The sequence below is a fragment of the Poecilia latipinna genome, unplaced genomic scaffold, assembly GCF_001443285.1.
Source record: "Poecilia latipinna isolate Pla-1442-1.1 unplaced genomic scaffold, P_latipinna-1.0 Scaffold1067, whole genome shotgun sequence".
NCBI classification, from domain to species: Eukaryota; Metazoa; Chordata; class Actinopteri; order Cyprinodontiformes; family Poeciliidae; genus Poecilia; species Poecilia latipinna.
Window position 1 is genome coordinate 205,943 of NW_015113683.1, and position 5,407 is coordinate 211,349.

Below are 5,407 nucleotides of genomic sequence, written 5' to 3' on the forward strand. Positions count from 1 at the left end.
TCACAATTATTCCTTGCGTGGAACAATTGTGGGAATTTTTCTGCTATTGAAAACATGTGGTCACATTGAAAGTTGGACTCGACGTGAGCAGGGTTGCCAACAATTGTGGAGGAAAACGTACATTAGAAAAGCGATTCTCTTAAGGGAAATCTGCTTCTCGTGTAGTTTAGTAGGAACAACTTACTAAACTTTATAGGTTTGCAGTAGGTTAAGTGATTTAACTCTGTGGACTTGTTAACTGGAGGAAGTGATTGGCTTTAAATAATCTCATCCAAAGAAGGTGCTTCAGTGGGAATGCAAAGCAGCACTGGCTGTTGCTACCCAACACGGATTTCCTTTGAGAAAACACAGTGACTTACTGATACCTCAGGGAATCTGCATGAGAATCTACGGTGACGCATTTGGTCAGCCAAGATCAGGTGACGATTTGGTTCTATGCATCCAGAGTATGGACTGTTGCAGATGTACAGGAATGTCTTCATTTATTTTTTTTTTTTAACAAGGAGCTTGGGCCTATCTCCACAGGGCAAAGGGTCCACCCTGAGTATGTTGCCAAAGATGAAGTCGGAGCCTTAGATGCTGATCTGAAGGGCTCAGCTTTTGGATTGAGTTTTCATTCCAGGCTTTGAATTTAGGAGAGCGAGCGTAGCTCTTTTTGAATGTCCGTAAAGCTGGCAGTGAGACAGACCGGGGCAGGTCAAACAGTATGGCTCATTGTCCCTGCCAGCCAGTGAGCCCACACAGTAAGAACCGCACGGAACGCCCTCATTCACCCCGCTGGCGGCTGCTCCGACGTCCTGACAGCTTGATTTGCAGTTTACAGTTCATACTTTAGGCATACTTTTACTTGTTTACTCTTGCACTTAACTTACCGAGAGTGCTGCGCGAACTTCAAGTGGTCTTGCACCTTAGCTTTTCCTTGGGAAATCGGATCATCTTCTGCATCCAGATGACTCTCTTTCCACCTGTTCTCCTTGCCTCACTGCAGCATAGAGCCGCTCTCTGTGCTTCCCCTTAGCTCTTTGTGTTCCCTCTCACAGACATCTGTAACATTGTAAGCCTATTTACAGCAGACACAGAAAAGGGGAGTAGGGCATGAAAGGTAAGCCTATAGGCCTACGCATACAGCTGGAAAGGAAGCGAGGATCAGTGCTGTGTGGAGAGCACAAAAGCGGCCTCCGGGTCAGTAAATCCTGACCCCTGCGACCTTCTGGAGTTCGGAACCGCAGCCTGGTTGATAAAAGCCACAGAGTCGGGCACACCGTGTTGGTAGATCTCTGATCTCGCTTTCTCTCCATCATCTTTATGGAACACTGCTTTGAAAACAATCCAGATTGATGTGGGTCTGCACACTTTGTGATGCTGGCTTGGGTGTCATGTGCAGTGAATGGCAAACTGCAACGTAAGGCGGGTTATCTTCCTATCAGCATATCTGGCTTTCATAACAGATAAAAGGCATCCACGCCATCTGTCATGCAGCGGCCTGCTTGGTTATCCCAGATTTTTCATGTTTTTGGGGATTGAAAAGCTGTCGGATTTTTGCATCACATCTCAACGTTTGGTGATTAATTTGCGGCAGACAAATGTGAAACACTTGCGATGATGCATGAAAACATTGCAATGTTAAAACAGAAAAGTGTGGCCGATGGGGTTCAGAAGCGCTCTGAAAAGTGATATCTGGACATTAAAAACTCTACAAAACTAGACACCGGGTCATTAATGTGACTAATGAATTTTGGTATTTATCTGACATTTAACCCTGCAGGGAAAACCGAGCCACATTGTGCTGGGTCGTGACCAGCTGGGAAACCACACATCACCACGTGTGGTGGTACAAGTCTGCATATCTGTACCATTTCAGGCAGAGGTTTAAAGACGCACGTTTATAGATTTGTTTGAAGCATTCCCATTCCAGGGTGTACATTCTAGATGAAGTTTCCATGTGTGCTTGGAATTATCGCAATGTTGGAAAACCCCATTAAGTCCAGGTTTCAACTTTACAGCTATTGATTTAAGGTGACGTAAAAGACAATATTTATATTCCTTGCAACTGAATGGCTGTAATCCCAAGAGCAGAAATTACCTTCTGAGGTAGTGGGATGACTATATAAAGGTATATTTGATGAACAATCACAATAGGCAGCTGTAAACATTTTTAGTTGGGATCTTAGGTATTGATGGATTTTATCTATTTGCTGGTTGGCTGTGGTACCTAACCCTCGTGAATACCAGGGGTCCATTGTCAACTCTATATATGCTTTTGGCTAGAACGATTATGACAACGTGGGGATTTGAGAAAATCCAAATTATTATCTGCATCTGTTTGGTACTCATTTCTCCCTACAATCCTGCTCATGATGCCTGCATGTAAACGTACAGCCTAAACTGTAACCGAAATTTGATCTCAATAGCCTGGATTAATTCCTCTACAACACAAAAATTGGTTCATTCTCCTGGTTATGACTCTGTGGACTCTCTTTACTGTGACCCTGAACAACTCTGCAACTCCAAAATCTTTTGCGAGAGTGAAGTAAGTGGTCCCAGATTTGGCCTGAAGGAAAACTGTCAGTCAAACACTGGCAAGCTGGGCTGTTTTTCCCGAACATCACGAACATCCGACAGTTTCTTAACATCTTAAAGGAGACTGTGATCAGGACTCATTTGCTCCCTGTCCTAATTTCTGACTATAGATCTCACAGTAGCACCACACCCGCTTGGTTACTGTCACTTTTGCTCATCTCTCTGATCAATGATTTGTTTCATCCCCATCATGTGTCTATCTGCTTGTGTTATTTCTGCCGTTATGACAAACTGGATTAGGGTTGAGGGAGAGGTTCATGGTTATTACTTTGCTGGCTGTCAGTAAATGCTTCAAAAAAGCAGAGATGCATTTAGGGAAGTGTAAGGGAAGTGGCAAAAAACAAACACATTGTTGAAAGAAATGTTATTTGCTGCTCTGGTCCATGGCATGAGACAAGTAGGTTGAATTTAAAGGTAAACCACATGTTTTAGTTTTTCTTATTGGTTTTTTAATGTGGAAAACTACGTGACGATGTCAAAAAGTTCACGGGGTATGAACACTTTTTGATCTGCACTGAACATTTAGTTTACAAAGACTTCCTTATTTAAGGTCTTAATGCTGTAGCGCCACATTCTGCTCACAAGGATACTCCTTTATTTAAAACATAGCTTTCAAAAGAAACTTGCACCTGAAGAAGACAAGCAGACCTTTGATGGGGAATACAGAGTGACACCAGCGAAGCTAAGTCATTTCATTCAAGGTATTTTTATGAGAGGAAAGGCTGCAAATGCATAACCCTTACCCATTTCTGGAATTTCTGCCTCCTCTGGGAGGTAATAGTTGAATTAAGTAGATCAACATCGTCCGCTCCCCCTACGGGGTCCGTTTCCTGACAGTTTGCTTCCTTTTTTTTCACAGGTGTGTAGCAACAAGTGAACGGCCTGGTTAAACTGTAATCCCATTAGGTAGATGTCTTGGCCATAGCTGAGGGCACATCAAGACTTCAAGACATCTAGACTATACACAGGCACACACACCTCTAATTAGGCAAAAATCACAAATCGCATCCGGAATGCTACCTCCAACCTGCGCAGGACCTCCAGCGGTTGAGCTACCATAGCTGGCATACCTTAACAATGAGTGTTTTACTCAACAGTCCATGACCATACATGGTCTTGTGGAAGTTTGGCTCAACTTTAGTAAGTTCAGCTCAAATTCAACCACCGCACATAAGATGAAACAGCAACTCTTCGCTTGAATGATTCATTTATTTGGGTGAGCACATGTGAATAAACTTTTTATTTTAAATTATATGAACAGTGACAAGATGCTTTCATGTTTGCTCATCTGTGTTACTTAAATCTGGTCAGATTAACATTTCATCCCCCAGATCAAGATATTTGCTGAAAGTCTCGCTGTGATGAAAAGTTCTGTTTTTGGATATTTGGCACTATGTTCGGTGGGTTTAGACTGCAGAAAGCTTTTAAACGCATCCCATAATTAAAACCTAATTTGTCCGGAAATCCAGCTGATGTATCTCAACGCACAATTTAAATGACCAAAAACATACATAATAATCATCTGTACACAGATAATTGGTACATTCCTTAAAATTCACTTGTTATAGAGTTATGTAATTAAAAGTGTTTAAGAAATGAAAAACTGAGAGTTAATTTTATTCATAGACTTCTATCCGTAATGTGTAGTAGATGCGTGTTGTGCATATACACAATGGAGGGAGTGACAACAGTGGAGACCCACTGTTATATTTTAGCTTAATAGGAAAAAAAAAGTGCTGGATTTCAACAAGTGTGCATGACACAGAATCACTTCGCTCAAACACTCAATTGCTTTACATTTAGTCTCTGGAGGTGGAATCTGATCATGTGTGATTTTTTTTCTGTTGTACTTGCTTCACCTAGTTTTGGCCTTTTTATTTTTTTTCATTGCTACAGCATCTTCAGCTCCTCCTCTTCCTCCTCTTTTAGTCTGTGGACCTCAGGGAGGAAGTGTGTGACAGCACATAGCTCCTGAGTCCATTCTCAGGAATTTTTCACACACAATCACACGTGTGCGCACAACCACACACTGAAAATCCGAGGGATGTCAGCCAAGGGCAAGGCTCGAGATCAGAAGGAGGGTGAAAGCGAGCGAGCAAGGAAAGGAGAGGAGGAGAGCGAAGGATCACGAAGGGGCGGGAGGGACCTTGGACTGTACTCTCGACTTGGGAGGCCAAGGAGAACAAATGTCTTCTGCAGTCCAGGAATGAATTTTCCTGTCACTGTTACAACAGCAGCCAAGTATCTCAAATACTCCCCAGAGTCCCAAGACTGCAGCCCTTTGGAGAGAGATAAAATATAAGACAAATAATCTATCTGAAAACTCTTTGAACGTTTTCCAAACTAAAGCGTCTCGGGGAACAATTTTTATTTTTTATTTTTCTTTTGTCTCGCAGAGAAACTTTCAAACTGTTGCGTAAAACAATCTGATATTGGCTTGGCAGCGATATCATCATTCCTGAGTTCTAAGGACTTGTCAAGGAAGTGAGCAGAGGAGACTTTTGGAGTTCGCACTCCAGATTACATAAAGGTCTCACTTTTACCTCTCAGAATTCAGTGTAGTTCTTGAGAGAGTTTGTCATGAATTGGGATTATGTACAGAGTCTTTCCTAGGCGACTTCTGCAGGTGGTTGGTTGCACTTGTTTAGAGGTACCGGAGTAAAGGGGACTGATTTTTGATTTTTTAGATTTATTGAAAGGCGTTATAATTTTTTTTTCCACTTCATAGATATGTTCATCTTTATGTTGGTCTATCACTTCAAAAAAAAAAAAAAAAAAAAAAAAAATTTTTTTATTATTTATTTATATATTTTTTTAAAAAAAAAAA

At 41.6% G+C, this 5,407-nt stretch overlaps 1 long non-coding RNA gene across 1 annotated transcript in view; it reads right to left on the reverse strand.

Moving 5' to 3' along the window:
* Window positions 1-505: 505 nt before the first annotated feature.
* The window catches only part of LOC106959320 (uncharacterized), an 8,101-nt gene continuing 3,199 nt past the window's right edge, over window positions 506-5,407 (reverse strand). Inside the window, exons 2-3 of the long non-coding RNA XR_001427320.1 lie at window positions 2,809-2,811; window positions 506-517 (exon numbers count right to left, since the gene is read on the reverse strand). This is a non-coding gene — a long non-coding RNA (uncharacterized LOC106959320). The remainder of the gene's footprint in view (window positions 518-2,808; window positions 2,812-5,407) is intronic.